Raw genomic sequence first — 18,674 nt, forward strand, 5'->3', positions numbered from 1 at the left:
AGAACCTCTAAACTTGCCATAAACCAACATTTCTCAAGTATTTTAGAGGGGATACCAAATGTGCAAAATGCTGCAAATAAATTTGGAATGTGATGTGTTTTCTGTTGCCCTCTTGTGCATATTGGAATATTAAAGGCTCTGAGAAGTCCTGTAGTGAAGGAAGCTGCTTAATTTTGTTTACTCAAAGGATTTTTTAAAAAGCTTTTTAGTCTTTTAATTTGTCTGTATATTTTTAAATGTTTGTAACAGTGAAATAAAGCAAAAACAATTTTACTTTATTTGCATAATACCTGTTAACATCTTGCAGTTAGCATTTCTTAAAACCCCATAAAACATACTGTCCTAAGTAGCTCCATTCAACCTATTTGTTGAGCTTCACTGCTTTTCAAATAAATAAGAGAATCACCTGAATACGGATCTACTGGTCAAATATAAAAGCTTTACGTTAAAAACGATTGAACATCGCAGCTGTGAATTCATTTCTCCGGCACAAAATAATTTTCATTGTTAATCAAAGATGACATTGAAAAGACTAGATTTGCATTCAGCCTTAAAGTAGAAGGGAAAAGATGTTTTTCATTAAATAGTTTTAATCAGCAGTACATTTAAGTTCCCAAAAAAATAAATTCAAAATTTTAAGAGAAATTCGACGAAAGGAAATGTCTTTTATATTTCAGGTTCAAATAAATGATGGAATTAAAAATGTTCAAATGCCTAAATAATTATTTTAAAGATAATCTTAAAATGTCATTTAATGTCTCAATACCAAGTGGGTAGATATCGATTTGGATAACTTGGCATTTTAGGGTTCGGAGACTTGCAGAGGGTATTTATGGCTTATGGGTTTTAAAGCCATCTCATGATGAATTTGGTTAACGTTATTAAAAGCTACATCTTAAATATCTATGCTTTGTTTAATATGTTAAATTTATTAGTAGAGTTGTCTGTTGGATTTTATTTCTAACCTGGCAGGAGCATGTGCATTTTAATCTAAATTTAATCTAAATGCTCAAATTTATCTTCAAATGCTTTACTTAGTTAATTACGCAGACATATCTTGCTAATGCAGCAAACAACTCTATCCAAGGAGTACTTTGGACACTTAATTATCCACGAAAATTAAAAATCCTTTGATTAAAACAAATCGCTCCCATTAAGAATCAAAAATTCTGTTTTTCTCTTTCAAATTCAGACCCTAATAGGTCCTCGTTCATCATATATACCACCAGTGGGGCTTTGCTCAGGGGGCTGGGGACACCACAGAGAGTCCTGGAGTGGGGGGTTGGGGAATGGAGATCACAAAGGTTTCTCCGAAGGGCATCCTTCTAGGGTTTATTAGTTTTAGGGATATTAAAATGGACTGATTAATCTAATGCTTTCCTAATGTCTTGGATTATTCAATGTGTGACAGATAAACAATGAAAAAGTTTTCTAAGGGGTATTTAAGTTAAACAAATAAATTCTGGCCACGTCAAGTTAGTGGATCAAGATGTTTTTGTCTTTCCTTTCCTGCCTTGGCGGGTCTGATAAAATCAGAAACTTCTCAACCCTTTGGATTTTTAAGTAGGAAAGAAAGACCAGATTTAGGCCTGGATGCCTCTCCCTGGGCCCACTGAACCCGAACCAAGTGGTTGTGGGTTGCAGGAACAAGAGCGTCTTTGTCGTCTTCATTAATCAAACTCACCAAGCCAGATGAATGGGAGGCATTTTTTAAAGTAAAATAATTCACTAGAATTTGGATGTGTTTCTCTTTCATTAGTTTGATGAGCCCCCAAGTATGAGGACTTGTCAAACACCTGGTATTAACCCTGTGCTACTGACCTAGGGAGAAGCGAAAGGATAGGCAGGTGGAAGGAGCTGAATGAGAGGCCTTTTCTGTGCAGCCCGTGCTCCAGATGAAAAGAATCATTACCACAATGATACTTCTAATTATACTGTCATTAGGATACGTCTTCGGTTTGCAGTGGTGCAGGAAGCCTTGCCTTTAGACAACGTGATCCAGGAGACAGTGAAAGCCGGGGGGCCCCGGAGGCATTTAACCCTTTCTCTAGATGCAACACAAGTCCTCAACGTCAAACTCAAGAGTTTTTGACTCGCCTTGCACCATTCTTCCCACGTTGCAGGTAAAAGGCGTCAAAACAAGCAACACATATGTTGCCACGGAAGAATGTATCAGTGAGGGGTTCTTGGTCATACTTGGTATTTCCATGATTTCATGCTCAAAGTTCCACTTAGGTTCAGCCACGTGGTTTACTGTGGAATGTATCAGTCTAACTACCTCCATCCACACCACTGAATAACAAATGACCAAACGAATTCTTAATTGCAGCGTGCGTTTACAAAAGCAAAATTGGGTAGTACAGAATTAAGGGTATAGGGCAATATGTCTGCCTGTGTAGCTTAGAGAAAAAATGGACTTTGATGTTTAATGGGCTTGAATTTGAATCTCAGCCTCATATCTTGCTAGGTTTTTGGCCCTGAGGAGATTAACAGTTTCTAAACCCAAATTTCCTCATCTGTAAAATGGGGATAAGTAGCAGTGCCTGCCTCACAGAGCTGTGAGAAGGAATATATGACAATTCGCATCCATCGCTAAGCAGTACCGTGAAAACATGTAGCAAACACTGAGAAGATGGTTTTGTGAAGTGGCGGTTTCTAAAAGTTTTCTTAAAGTGAGTCTATGTTTTCCTGAAATGACCAGTCTATTGGAAGTGCCTATCTTATAATGAAGAAACTCACCGATTGGGTCCCTATTTATGAAGTTAGATATAAGTCACTTTCTGTAGCTTCCAGTTGCAAAATACCTTAAAGAAGGCTTGTTGGTGAACTAAATTCTTTATTTTCTAAGTCTGCTTTGAATACAACAAGCTCCTCAAAACTGTTTTGGAATGAGTGCCCAATAAAACACGATAAAATAGTGTGTTTTATGTTGGTGACATTTGGATAGGGAAAATGATATTGTTAGGAAGAATCCTTGAATATTTTCAAGACTTTACTCTGCAGAATAATAAACCACAATGACCCAAATGGGGTCATGGATTGTAGCACGAGTAAATTCAATCCTGTTGACATCTTTTAAAAACCATGTCTGCCCTCAGCCTTCAATTGGCATTGAGATTTAAAAAAAAAATTTATTTCATACACATAAATGGATTTACACATAGGATGAGAATTAGAACTATTTGGGGGGAAAGCACTATTCATATTGAACGTATTCTTATACTTTATTGCTATTATTTTTAGAATAGCCAACATATATACATCTGCATTGAACAATAGTCTAGAGAAACCACAATTTAAACTATTTCAAAATAAATCAGTGTTGAATTTCACACTTAGATGGTTTGGATTTTTCATGAAGTGTAATGAAAAGCATATATTGGAAGGATTTATTTTACTGACAAATACCATTGAAGATCCGCTGTGAAGACACACACACACACACACACACACACACACACGCTATGCAAATTTTATGCAGAACACACATGTGCAAATTATCTATCTATCTATATATCTCAAACATGTTATAACTACATACACATCTCAGGTAATTATAACCACTGGAAAAATATTTAGCAATTATTTCATATTTCTAACTCAGTAATGGAATTTCATTAGGTGAAATTATTATTATTATTTATTTTCAAATCCTTTCTGTAATTATTTTAAAACTTATACATCTTGTGGGTTCTGGTATGATAACGTCAAATTATTATGAACTCTGAAGGATAGCTAAATCCATGAGCTAGTTAATTTCTACTATCATTGTAAAGATGACATTGTATTGCTATGAATTTTAATTAAAATGGCAGACTTTGTTTAATCCTTTTATTAAAAAAAGCTCCCTACAATGCAAGTAAAAAGTTTATGTAAGAAAGCAGTTAATTTTTGAGATGTTTGAATATCTTTTCTGTTCAAATCTTATAAACGTAGCCCTCCATCAATCCATTTTTTCCTTAGAAGGCAGGTTTTCACCTATTTTGTATAAAAAGTAGAGCCTGGAATTTGCTTTAAGCATAATTAGGGCTGTAAAATGTATGGTTGCTCTCTGAAAACTATATCTCCGAGCTCTTTTGCAATACAAGTTAATTAACTGGATTTAGATATTTGCAAGATGATATATTTAATGGGATTACTGCTCATATAATGTTCTCAGTGACTGATTTGCAATCTAAGCTCACGGAACCGAGGACTGAATTTCCAGCTCTTTGAGAGTTAATGTTGTGTTAAAGAAAAGTACAATTTGAACCCCATTGTTCATGAATAGGTGAGTTATTCCCCTGAAATGGAGCCGGGACCTACAAGGGCTGCAGCGGGCAGATGCGTGAGCAGGAGCTTGCAAACCATCACATTCCAGCCACGGCCCCAAGTAGCTGGATCCCCACACCTGAACTCCTGACAAGTTCAAGGCAATTGTGTGTCTCGTCAAAATATAATGGCCCATTATTCACCGTCTGTCTCCCAAGTGGGATCAATTAGATGCTTCTGCTCCACAGGCTTAAAGATAAACACCTATGTTTTGGTTGGTTGAGAGTTAAAATGAAACCATACATAACCACTCGGCATCTCTAGACCTGACCATTGTAAGCACAGAATGTTTTAAATCCACCTTTCAATGCAGTCATTCAAAATATTTGTGATTATTTTATCAAATTGGGTGGAACAAGTCATAATTTGCTTTGAAGGAAGACAGTCGAAAAATGTCAGCCTTCCAAAAAAAAAAAAAATCCCTTCCCTGCTTGCTTTTGTCTCTTTCTCTCTCTCTGTTTTGTTAAGCAAATATATTTCTACCCTTCAGTTGGGTTCACCTTAATGTTATAGCTTCAGACACTGAACATGACATCACTAATGAATATAATTTAAATCTTCCTGATCAGGGGACTACTGTAAAAATAGCATCTTAACTAAAATGTTGAAACTTTTATTAAATGTATAAATATTAGCTCAGTCAAATAACTACCAAGAAAAAATTTAAATTCTCCCTTAGTTGGAAGGCTATATAAATAGCACATCCAGTTTTCATTGGAACTTAGTGAGTGAAATGGTTCTGTGTATTCGACCGAACGTGATAGTGATCATTTTCAGGAATCGACAGACACAGTCTGTGCCTTGTATCCACATCACACTGAACCCTCTGAAGCACAAGTATCACTTTAAAATAAAGCATCTTTCCTTCATATACACACGACGGTTTCCCTCAGCTTTGAACTAGGTTCTCATAAAGGTGAGCTGTTCAGCAAAAACGAAAGTATAATTTGGATACAGGTGTTAAAACCTCAGAGACCAGGGTCACCACATGCAAGGGCTGAGTCTGCTAAGAGGTCGTTTGGTTGAAGTTCACTTTCTGGAGCAGAAAGCTGTAGTCCAGAAAGGTAAAGTGACAAGCTGGATGGGACAGCTGGAGCCTGGGTCTCATTCGATTCATTCGGTCTGGTCTCGTTCAGCTCCCTGGGTTGAGTGAGAAAGGCGGGTGCATGAAAAAGGGAAGGAATCTGACTTTTACTCTCTTGCTTCCCAAACACTCTACAAAGTCCGAAGAAGCTCACAGTCACGCACTGCTTGCTCACTTCTCCTCTACCTGCCACAGACACCTATCAGTGGGAAATCTTGTCACCAGCAATGGTTGGGGACCTAGAGGTTAGCACAGACCCCAGCAGCCCTGTAGTGATTCTGGGTTCCAGAATTCTGGGACTCAGGCTCCAGGGAGTCCTGAACTCAAGCTGTTGGGACACACTGCCACCCCCTCTCTTAGCTGTCTCTCTTCTCTTCCCTTCATTTCTTTCCCAACCCACCTTAGATAAGGCAATCACTGCTTTTCTGCATTTTCATGTGTTTCAGCTTTGGAGGTTCATGGAAAGAACTATTTTTCTACCTTATTGAACTTTTCCTAAATCAAGGGAGTTGGATTCAACCTCCCAGCCCTTTTCACCTCATTAACCTCCACCCTTCCTGTAAATCGAGGCTCATTTTCAAGCCTTTCTTAACCTTCACAACCAGGTCAATCCCTCTGTCGCAGGCTTTTGTAACATCATGTATCTCGCCCTTGTTGCACTTAGCATAATTGTCGTTTTAAATGTATCGGTGTGCTATTTCTATTATAAGTTTTTATTTTGAAATAGTTGAGACTCTCAAGAATTTGGAAAGTTACTACTGAGAATTCTTGCATACCCTTTACCCAGCTTCTCGGACGACAACATCCATGACAGCATTGGACATAATACACTGTCAAAACCAGGCAATGATATTGGTACAATACTATTAATTTGGGTAAAAAATTTACTTGGGTGTCAACAGCCTTTACATGAACTCTGTGTGTGTGTGTGTGTGTGTGTGTGTGTGTGTGTGTGTGTGTGTGTGGTTTCATGAAATTTTAGATACACTGGTATCTAAATCTGCCACAATCAGATTACAGAGCTGTTCCTTCACCACGAAGAAACTCCTTGTGTTACCCCTTAATAGCTGATCCCTTTCCCCTGCTCTGACCTCTTGCAATCACTGACCTGCTGTCCATCACTACAGTTTACATTAGGAATGTTATATAAGTGGAATCATAGAGCATGGAACTCTGACAATAGAATAATCCATCCAAGTTGTGTGTTTTCAATAATTTGATCTCTCTTATTACCTAGCAGTATTCCTTGGTATGGATGGTCTGTAATTTGCTTATTCATTTACCTGTTCAAGAACATTTAGGTTGTTTCCAGTTTGGGGTTATCACAAATAAAACTTCTATCAACATTCGTGCACAGGTTTTTATGTGAATTATACAGTTTCATTTCTCTTGAATAAATACTCGGAAGTGAGATGAAAAGGTTGTAAAGTAAGTGTATGTCTATGAGAAAATGCCAAACTGGTTTCTAGTGTGGCTGTACTGTGTTACAGTCCCACTGACGATGTACGAGAGATCTAGTTCTCCACATCTTCATCAGGACTTAGTGTTGTTGGTATTTTTTATTTTAGCAATTCTGATAGGTGCATCGTGGTACCTCCGTGTACCTTTAATTTGCATGACCTTAATGGCTAATGATGTTGGACATCTTTTTGTGTATTCATTTGCCATCTACATACCCTCTTTGGTGAAATGTCTCTTCAAGTCTTGCCTATTTTTTAATCGGGTTGTTTGTTTTCTTACCATTGAATTTAGAGTGCTCTTTATATATTGGGGATACAAGTCCTTTGTCAGATATGTGATGCACAAATATTTTATTCCTATCTGAGGCTTATCATTTTATCTTCTCAAGAGGATATTTTGAAGAAGAAAAGTTCTTAATATTGGTTAAGTCCATTTATCTATTTTTTCTTTTATGAATCATTTTTGATATCATATCTAAGAAATCATGTCTAAGCGAACTTTATTCAATCCCATATCACAAAGTCCCCAAATGATTCTGATACAGTTTGAGCATCAAGCATTGTACTAGCTTATGGTCTTTTCATATGCTAATATCTAAGAATCTAGCATTTAAGTTCTAAGGTGACACTAATAGTCTTTTAGTTCATTGTAACAGAGAGTGCTTAATGCTAAGTTTTTTTGGGCTGCAAAGACGACATTGACTTTGTCCAAAATATCAGTTATTGAAACGAGATTTTGAGCAACTTGAAAAATTATGGCTGTGTTAAAATGATGTTAGAGCTTACTTAGCAAAAGAACCCGCAACAACAACAACAAAACAAATAACATGCAATAAATGCAAAAAGAGGTTGGCTTACCATTTAGGACCATGATTGTATAGTGTATCCCAGCTGTGCATGTGGAAAAGCTAATTCTGCTGCCTCCCACTTCCCACTTTAAAAATCAGGACAAGATGGCTTCTCTAAAAATGGAAGGAGTTTATACCCGGAATAGGACCAAATTCTGTTTATGCGAAAGGTATGCTGCGCATATGCTGTAAAGAGCCCAGTCTCTCCTGGGGATCTTGGCAAAGGTGATAGCTGTCCATGGGAACTTCAGCATGACTCACACCGAGTTCAGCTAAGGTCATTGGCTACAGAATCTTTTCCGTGACATGAAATCTAGGAAACTATTGAAATCTAAAGACAAAATTCTGAATATAGCTTCTCAAAAAAAAAAAAAGGAAAAGAAAGGAGGAAGAAAAAAAGAGAGGAGAGGGACAAGGGGGAGGAGAGGAGGAGGAGGGAAAGGAAGAAGGAAGGAAAGAGGAAGGGGAAGAAGATGAAGAAGAAGGAGAAGAGAAAGGAGAGGAAGAAGGAAGAAGAGGAGGAGGGAGGGAGTGAAAGAGGGAGATAAGAAAGAAGGAAGAAAGGAAGGAAGGAAAAAAGGAAGGAAAAGAAAAACCAAAAAGTATGTAATTATTCATCTTATTACTTGTAGGAAGTCCATCTAGCACTGCTCACCATTTCCTGTCTTGCTCACTTTATGACTTTAAGCAAATTCCATATTTTAATTTCGAAGAGCCTAATGTATTGGTTCCTATGATTTCCCCCTCAAAATCTTATCCCACTGAGCCTCCCTAGCTGTTAGAAAGATGCCGACTCTTAACGTCATCAGAGATCAGAATTCGCATCTTATTTTTAAAGGAGCAGGACAGAGAAAACCACTATGAGACTTTTCAGAAACCAACACATGAGAAACAAAATAACCCATTAAAATTCAATACAATACCCTGAATTCCTGTTAGTCATTTTTGAAAAGAGAAACGAGCATTGGTTACACAAAGATAAGGCTAAGATGCTTAACAGCAGGTAACTGAGATGCTCTGTAGCAGGCAGGAAGAAGAAATGAGGGCCCTGTAAATATGACTTCGGACTTTGCTGGGGGAAACATGACATGTCCATCCAGCGTGCATTCTGGCTTGCCTCTCTGTCGCCATCAATTTAAACAAACTCTTTAGTGTCCTTTTGAATTTGTATCATGAGATGTTAGGAAAGAACAGTCCTTCAGTGTATTAATGAGCAAGTGGTCAGGTCACCTCTGCAAGCAAATACTTTAAAAAATAATCCCAGCCAGGCTCTGCCTGTGCCTGAAGCAAGCACGCGTTAACTCCTTCGGAGAAGGGGCTGAAAAGCTTACATTCAGGATACATTAATCTGAAAACAAGTGTACTTTTGTGTCTGGGGAGGATTCTTTTCATTGCCATCAATTTAGTACATCGACAGACGGAGATTCTAGCTTCACTCTCAGGTTGCCCTCCCCGCTGAGACCCCTCCGCGGGCCAGGCGGAGGGAAACCCTGCATCCTCTCTGATTTCTCTCCATCATCCCGAACACTCTGATTTCTCTTTTCCTTCAGCGACTTGCTCCAAGTTTCTTGGGAGGAGAAATGACTTCTAGGTGATACGAATAGTTATTCAGCGCTGTTGATAACATGTTTACTGGTGGCAAAAGGAACACACGCACACGACACATCCCAGTAACAACCACGGCATTTAGCCCTTTTGTGCAACACATCATGGTGTGGTATCACAGATTTTGGCACTCTGGGTTGGGGGTGGGGGGGGACATCTAGGCATTTGCTGCCTCTTAGCCCTTTTGTACTCTGCTGTGAGTTTTCTGAAGATGCTACCATGCTTTGAGCTAAATTCTACTACAGTTGGGGAAAAAATGATTTTTTTTTTTGCAGTGGGTATTCTTTAGGTGCTCAGAACCCTGTATGGACATCCAGGGTTTTTGTTTTGTTTTGTATTAATGCCTTTGTCTTCTGAATAGTTAAAGGAGTTAGGATTTGGAAGTATCCACAATAGAATTTCTATCTTTTACATTCGTAATACTTTGAGAATCACATGCTTCGAATGTTTAATTGTTAATTATAATACCAAAATAATAATATTAATTGACCGCATACTTCTCTGAGCCAATACAGAGCTAGGCACTTTACCTAAGTTAACCCTAATCCATGTGATTGTTTAATATGTCAGAGGTGAAGGGAGTGAGTCAGAAAAGTTTGGTGACCTGCTCGGGTGACACAGCTTATTGACGGCCATGCATGCAGCTCCAAAGCCATGTCCTTCCCACTGCATGGCACTACCCAAGGATGAACTCCAGAAGCTGGAAATGCCATAAATTGAAAAATCTGAAAGGGCCTTTATCCATACCTAATTTAGCCACCACTTTTCCCAGAGATGTGAAGCTGAGGTTCGAGGCCACTGACTGGTCTAAGATGTGGGCATCTTGTCTCCCTCTCACCATTATTGGGGGACCATCCGAAACAAGGTGCTTGCCATCCTCTAGCCATCCTTGACCTCCTGCTTCCTTCCTTTGCCTTGATGTCCGATGTCTTTGATCTGACCTTTCCTGGTATCTATCTTGAAATTGAAGGACTTTCGTCTATGGCCATGCTACCCTGATTCCTGTCTGATCTCAGAAGCTGAGCAGGGTCGGGCTTGGTTAGTACTTGGATGGGAGACCACCTAGGAAGACCAGGTGCTGCAGGCATAAAAAATAAAAAAAAATAAGAGATTGTAAGCTGACAAGGTCCTTGCAATCTGTGAGGTCAACCAAGGGTTGCCTTGCCTAAAAAATATAAATAAATAAATAAATAAATAAAAATAAATAAATATAAATAAACATTTAAAAAAAGAAATTAAAGGACTTTCCTCACTGGTGTGACCTCGCTGCCCACCAGCAGTTAGGCTGTTCCCTTACTGCAGCAGCCTGCCTTCTTTCCTGAAAATTACATTTTAAAAGCACTTTGCAAGTCTTGTTTAGTTAATTCCCATAATCTCCGGGAATGGAGGTCACAATGAATTTTCCCATTTGACTCCTTGAACAAGGAAACCAAGAAGCAAAAAGTTTCAATGGTTTCCTGGGATCACTGGGGCCGGGTCCCTGGGCTCGGGAGCTCTCAAGACAGCACTTTCCTCCCCTGGGAGGAGGGGAGGTGGGGGGAGGCGAAGGCTTAGCCCTCTACTGCTGTGTTCTGATCTCCCCTGCCCTCCCTCTTCTTGTACTTCTGGGTGCCCCGAGGTGTGGTGCTGCTGTCCCCTGGCAGGTAGGAAGTGGCCGAAAGAGTATACTCTTTCCCATCCCTGCTCGAAAGACGTTCTGGGCTTTGGTTCATCCATCCATTTAATAAATATTTTCAGGAGAACAGACAGACATGTTCATTATCCTTGGGTGTTCTATAAAACTCCTCGCAGAATTTTGGCCATTTATTCTTTCATTAATTCCAGCCCTTTAGTTTAAGCCCCAATCACTCTGTGAGCACCAAATCTTTCATTTTCAAAGAAGGCTGGATGTTTATGTTTTCACACACATAGTCCCGCTAGTGCTGGGATACATTTTTAATGTCAGAGAAAAATCTCCTCTGCCTTCCACCAAAATCATTTTCCCTGGCTGTTATGGACTAAATGTTTATGTTTCCCCCAAATTTGCATGTTGAACTCTAAGCCCCTTTGTGATGATGGCATTAGGAGGCAGTGCCTTTGGGGGCTGATCAGGTCATGAGAGTGGAGCCTTATGAATGGGATTAGTGCCCTTATGAAAAGGATTCCTAAAAGGTCCCGCACCCCTTCTGCCACGTGAGGACACAGGGAGAAGACCCTCTATGAACCAGACACATCCGCTCACGCCTTGATTTTGGACTTCCAGCCTCCGGAACCGTGAGGAACAAATTTCTGTTGTTTGTAAACCACCCAGTCTGTGGCATTCTCCTACAACAGCCCAAATGGACTGACACACTGAATTCTCTAATCTGGGAGGGCATGGCCAGGATCCCAGTTATTTGTCATTGCAGGTTTGCACATACACTCACTTTCTGACCAGGATAAATTCCTGCCATTTAGTTTAATTTAGCCAACGTCAAGTGCCTTCTGTGTGCAAGCTCTGTTCACGGCTTTCTTCTGCTCAGCTCTGGTGTTCAGAGGGAGTGAGCGCTATGCTCAGGCCTGAACTCTTGTCCAACTGCTCATTGTCAGTCAACAAACATGCACTGACCGAGCACCTAAGATGTGTGGGCGCTGTCTCAGGCACAGAGTATAGGGCAATGAACAAGATAACACAGTCCCCATCACAGTCTAACTCGCAGTTAAAAGTCCAAGTCCTCAACATCTTTGATATTGCCCAGTACAATAACCAAGAAGCAGGCGGCACTTCAAAATCTGCCAGAAGCAGCTTTTCTTAAAAAATGTAAAAGTTTCCCTGTACAAAAGTAGTACTGTTCAAGACGTACAACATAATGATTTGGTTTTTGTCTATCTTGTAAAATGATTACCACAATAAGCTTAGTTAATTAACTTCCATCACCTCACACTCATAGTTACATTTTTTTTCCCTTGTGATAAGAACTTTTAAGATCTACTCTCTTAGCAATGTTCAAATATGTAACATGGTACTTTTTTCTATCTTAATAAAACTGGAAAAAGACATTAAAAAATTTAAAAAGTAATACTTTTCACTAGATTTTTGAACACGCAAATGTAGACAGGAGAAACACTATCAGCTCTAGTACGTCCTTGATTCTCGTCTCTTTTCTAGGTATCTCTATACAGCTGCTCTCACGCTACCAATGACTTTTATTTTTAACCCCACTTTTTAGAAGACATTGTAGCATGAACATTTTTCCATGTGGTTATGAAGTCATGTGGAATATTTTTGAGGACTACGTGATATTCTAGGAAATGTCTCAAGGTCCCTATACGCTGTTAGTTTTATGTGGCTACTCTAACTAATCACCTCAAACTCGGTGGCTTTCAACAACAGAAATTTATTCTCTCACACTTCTTTTGGTCAATTTTGTGTATTTTTCTCACTTTTCCTAAGAAGTCCTTGCATTTCCCCTATTTTCATATTTTGGCTCAAGAATGAGAAGAAAACACACAAAGTTGACCAAAAGTGAACCAGAAACCACCATTGCAGTTTCTCAATCATTGCTGATCAAGAAAGCTTTCACGAACACCTTCAATTCAAAATGAGCAGTCAGGAGAACCCATTGTGGAAGGTGTTAAAAGAACTTCCCAAACGGCTTGATCTGCAAGCTGATATGACTGTTTTGGTTTCCTGCAACTCATGAAATGATGAGGATACAATAAATTTCAATTTATCCTAAGCGTCTTTCTAATGGGCACATTATTCAGTGACTAATACAGAATATGGTTCCACCTAATATTTGTGGTGAAGCTACTTAAGATTTCCCTGCTAATTCACCACCATATAAATTGTGATAATTTTAGGCTCGTTTTAATGTTAATTATGACTTTAAAGACATGGCTAAAAGTTTGCGGTGTGAAACACGGCCTCTGAGCAAGCAGGAACTGCAGGAAGTCAGCTTGCCCTTGAAATCGGCATGAATGATAAGTATAAAATAGTCCATTTCTCTGTCAGGTCTAATTTAGAGTGGATATTATACAAAAGATGAATTTAAAAAATAGCAACTTCCACTCTCTCTCTCTGTAAGAGCTTAATAGATTTTTCTAGTCCTTGGACTCAGTCTTCACAATGCAATTTAAAACCCAGTAATAACTTTAATAAGTTACATATTAGAAATCAGCTTTATTTTTTTTACTCTCTATGCACACGAACTCTCATAAACCAAACGATATTTGGTTTCAAACTCTTGCCCCAGCTTCATCATACTGTTGGAAAGAGAGAGTGAGGATTAGCAATCCTACTTAAATAAACTTTCTCTGAGAGCCGGCTCGGTGCCCAGGGCCAGGATCGGGGGATGAAGAAGCCAGCGAAACTACCCAGGGGTGGCAGGTCACGAAAGGCACGAGCCAGGGGAAGCATCGAAAAGTCGGGGGGGGGGAGGCTTCGTTTTCTCAGCGTGAGGTGACATTAACGTCTTTTTCTAATTAGCAAGGCGGTTTAGCCTAGTGATTGAGTCTAGATCCAGACTGGCATTGCCATGTACACGCTGTGACTTGGGCAAGTTAATGGTAATTTTTGATGCCTCTGTCCCTCATTTTAATACTAGGGGCAATAATCTACTGATGTCATTCGTACTGTGTCAGTTGTGAGGCTCAAACATGTTATTCGATATAAAGCGCCTAGAACACAGAGGAACTGCTCCTTATGCTTTGGTTACCATGGCTACTCTCATCATAACCAATGCGCACTCATTGAAATCAAAGGGGACAGTTCAGAAAAGGACGAGGGTAAAATGCAGAGATTTCCTGCACTTCCGCCACCCTGAGGTAACCACCATTCCTATTTTGGTGGCCATACTTCCACTCATCTCTTATTGAAGAGAAACATGCTCAGAAATATAATTTTATGTAAATTGATATTATATGTTTTAAAAAAATAGTAACCTTTCTTTCAACCTTTATATTTGGCGTACTTCTCTCTCTTCCCAGTCTCCTAGCCAGCCCGCCCCTGCATCGTTGAGTGAACACTGATGTGCAGCCTTCTACATCTTTCTCAATGTCCCTGTAATCAACGCAAATCTCTGGAGCTCGTTTCTTTCCTAAACTGAGTCATATTTTTTTACATTTTTCTGTGAATGTGCAGATTTTATTTCCCCTTAACAATATAAACCAGAAAGTCTTGTAAATCAACTTGTAATAGAGCTAACTCACTCTTTTTCATGATTGTATAATATCCCATGATTCTATTCATTCTACCCTTCTGCCTTTGATCAGCACTCACTTTGTTTCTGTGTGCGTGCGTGTGTGCATGGGTGTGTACAAAGACTCTCATGAAAGAATATTGAAGCTTTTATTTCTAAGGATAGATTCCCAGGAATTGGGTTGTAGAGGGTTTAGGAAGGTGGATTGAGGGGCCTTGGAAAATAGTCAAAGATAAAGATGCTCACCTGCAAAGGAGCCAAATCACCCCACCCAGCTTTCCAAACAGACAAATATTGAAATAGGCCCAGATACATCCAGTAACTGGCAGAGCTGGCCTTGAAGCTAGGGCTTCTGGCTTCTGGTCCACCGCTCTTTCTCCTCTTCCATGTGGGCAGAGGAAGCGATATTTGAACTTAGTCTTGAAGGATGGTCAGAATATAGAAGGTAGGCAAAAAGCAAAGCATCTCGGGTAGGGTAAATAGCATGGACATAAGCTAGGTAGGTGTTAAAGTGCATGGCACATGAAGGAACAGCAAGTTTTCCTTACTGCTTAAGCCTAAAGTTCTAGCAGGGAGCTTCAGATGGGTGTTGCGAGCAGGTGAGACCAGATAGGTGGGGGTGGGGAGGGCCCATGTTCGGGAGCTTTAATATTGTCAGGCAGCCTATAGGGAAATATCAGATTTCAAGCAGATTTTATCCCATGAGTGTTTGGGAGAGGTCACTCTGGTGGCAGATGGCAGCTAGTTGGTTTAATTTGCTGGGACAAATGAAGCTGCTAGTCAAGGAGACCAGATAAGATGCTAGAGGTGGAGAAATGGGGATGTTCCAGGATGAAAGCCACTGGATTTGTTTTCAGATGCTCAAGACATTGACCATATTGAACACATGGTAGGCTTTTAATAAATATTGGGAAATTCATGATGGATGGGGAGGAGTTAAGTATGGATATTGAAGCAGAGTCATTGCCAAGTTGCTATGCCATTGCCTGGGGGCAATCACCCAAAGAAGTAGATACCATGGTGGCCTTTAGCCCCACTGCTTTGGAAATGTCTCCCAAAACTCTCAAGGATTACCCCGATCTCACATTTACAAAGTAGGATCTGTTACATGAGGGTCTATCTTTTATAGCCCTGTGCTCTTGGCAATGAACAAACATCTCAAATTCCCAAGAAGAAAGCTGTGTTTCCATTATGAAATTAATTTTCCACTGACCCAGGTCCAGAAGGCTGTTTGAAAGATAAGTGTTGATGGATGTGCCTATGAAGACTTCCATCCAGCTTTGCACAGTACTAAATCTGCAAATCTGCAAGTGGAAATAGAGTCTTTCTGGAAAAAATATTAATTCTGTACCTTGGTGTTACCGGGTGATTGCTTTTCAACACCTGGGAGGACTTTTAAATGAACAATTCCTATTTATATCTTCCCCCAAATAGCTTTGGAACTCCCAGGCATCTTATAAAAGTTTGGAACAGGCCTGCATTGCCGAGGTCATAACTTGATTAATCATACAGAAAGCACAAGCCCAGGCATATTACAATTATAGAAGGATCACGTCTCAAATGAGCCAGGCACCTGAAATGAGCAAATATCTGAATCCCAGGGGTGATTCTGAAAACAAGAATGCAAGGAATGACTTCAGAGGACTATATTGAAATCTATGGCAGGAGGTGAGTTTAAGAAAGAATTGAGAAATGAAAGATGAGAGGAGAATGATAGAAGCAAGACCCTGAGGAGGTGTTTTCATGGCAGCTGCCAACAAGGAGGGGAGGAAGTAGGGAGAACAGAGCAGAAATGAGCACATCACAAACCCTGGAGGAAGCCATGGAGGGAGGGGGTGCCCCTTGCCTGCCTACTAGTCTTACAAATGAGGACACCCAACTATTGTTTCTGAAATTCAGCCCAAAGCTCACTTCCTAGGATCTGCTTTCCTGTCACCAGGCCATACCTCCTGTCACTAAAGGTTCTGTGTAACACTGAGGCACAGGCGATGATTCAAAGGAAGGAGATACATATTGAGACAGATGCAAGAGATTTTTGTTTTGTTTTACAAACTGGCTTAGGAAGGTGTGTGAAGGTGTAGAATTTCATGGTATTAGGCAAAATAATAGCTATATCTCAGAGACATCCATGTTCTACTCCCTGGGAATGTTCACAATATGTTACCTCACAGGGCAAAAGGGACTTTGCAGATATCATTAAAGCTAAGGACCATGAGATGAGGAGATTATGGTGGATTATTCAGTTGGGCCCAACCTAACTCCATGAGCTCTTAAAGCAGAGAACCCTTCCTGGCTGCAGAGGACCAGAGAGACACACCCCAGGACCTAGCCCAATATTGCTGGCTTTGAGGATGGAAGAAGGACCACAAGCAAAGGAATGCAGGCGGCCTCTAGCAGGTGGAGGAGAGGAGGGAACAGGTTCTCTCCAAGCCTCCAGAAGGAACCAGCCCTGCCAACGCCTTGGTTTTTATCCCAGGCAGATCCTTGTGGGACTCTGACATCTACAACTATAAGATGATAAATTCATGTTGTTTAAGCCACCAAGTTTGTGATAATTGCTTAAAGCAGCCATAGAAAAGTAATATACTCGCCTCCTGGTGGACAGAGAAGGCCACCAACATGAGAACATCGCTGAGAATAGCATGAATCAGAGGTCTACTGAGATTTCGTCTTAAGATTTGTCTTAGTTCAGGTTGCTATAACAAAATACCATAGACTGTGGGATTAAACAACATATATTTATTTCTCACAGCCATAACAGACATTTATTTCTTATAGTCCAGACTGGCTGGAGGCCGGGAATTCCAAGGTCACAGTGCTGACAGTTCGGTTCCTGGTAAGAATCCTCTTTCTAGCTTGCAGATGGCCACTTTCTCTCTGTGTCTTCACATGGTGGAGAGAGAGTTCTGGTCTCTTCCTCCTCATATAAAGATACTAATTCTATGATAGGGCCCCACCCTCATGACATTATCTAAACCATGTTAACCTCCCAAAGGTTCCACCTCCAAATATCATCACATTGGGTATTAGGGCTTCAACATATGGATTTGGGAGAGAACACAAACATTCAGTCTACAGCAATATTTTTGAGATATTGATGGGCAAAAATCAAAAGGGAAACAGAACAATTATTTAATTCTATCGGCGAGTTAATTTTCCTCATAGGTAGAATTAAATGTTGACTACACTGGTCTAGTCAAATCCCTCTGAGATATGTTTCTTTTTGTAGAATATGTTTCTTTTCATAGCTTTAACTTACTGCTTGTTCTTAGGGAGATTTGTGTATTCTGGGATGCGCACAGGCTATCATCGCTGAAGACGTGCAAGACTACACGAAGGGTGTCATCACAGTGAGGGGAAGATCAAGAAAAGAAACTGAGTCTGACCTAATGGTTATGTTTATTAAAGCAGACAATAACTAGTGTAATTGAGCAGCTTAACTCAACCCAAGTTGATTTCTTATGTAAAATCTTGTCAGTTGAACAACTGTCAGTTTTGTAGTTGACATTCTACATGATGATTCAGGAACCCAGACTCCTTCCATCTTGTGACTCTCCCCTTCCACAGGGCCTTGGAGTCCTCCAGGTCTGACCAGTCAATGGGGAAAGATGGTGCAGAAGGCACACATGCTCCTTAACCTGAACCATCATGGCCCCTGAGAGATATGCTACCTTCACTCACATTCCACTGGTGACAGTCAAGTTGTCTTACCTAGGTACAAAGGAGATTGGGACATGTCTCTGCACTAAGGAAGGGGGAATAGAAGTCTTTAGGGGGGCAGCCATAGTCTCTGCCACAGTGTTCAGCACACTATGCATTTTTAAGAGTTGATAGTCTAGACTCTAGGAAATGTACTGATGTTGGACTAGTACCTTCTAATTAAACTTCCCAGCTAGGAGATGCAGGAAAAGTTCGCTCTCTTCTGGGTGGAATGTGTTTTTTTCCATCAGGTAATGAATATCCACATTCTTGGATACCCTGGAAGAGGCTGCTCCTGGGAGAAGGAGGAAGGATTGGAGAAATGGCCTCAGACCCAAGAGACAGGGCAATGTCTTTCTCCCTCTGGGCTTTCTTAGTTGGATCTGAGCTGAGGTACACATGTGATTATGATTTCAATGGTAGAAGAGAGAGGCTGCTGCCAAATGTAGACAGGTTGGGGGTTAAGCAAGCTAATGTCTTTTAGTGGCCAGGGGATTTGGTCTCTACT

Source organism: Pteropus medius, unplaced genomic scaffold (assembly GCF_902729225.1).
Source record: "Pteropus medius unplaced genomic scaffold, Ma_sr-lr_union100, whole genome shotgun sequence".
In the NCBI taxonomy this organism is placed as follows: domain Eukaryota; kingdom Metazoa; phylum Chordata; class Mammalia; order Chiroptera; family Pteropodidae; genus Pteropus; species Pteropus medius.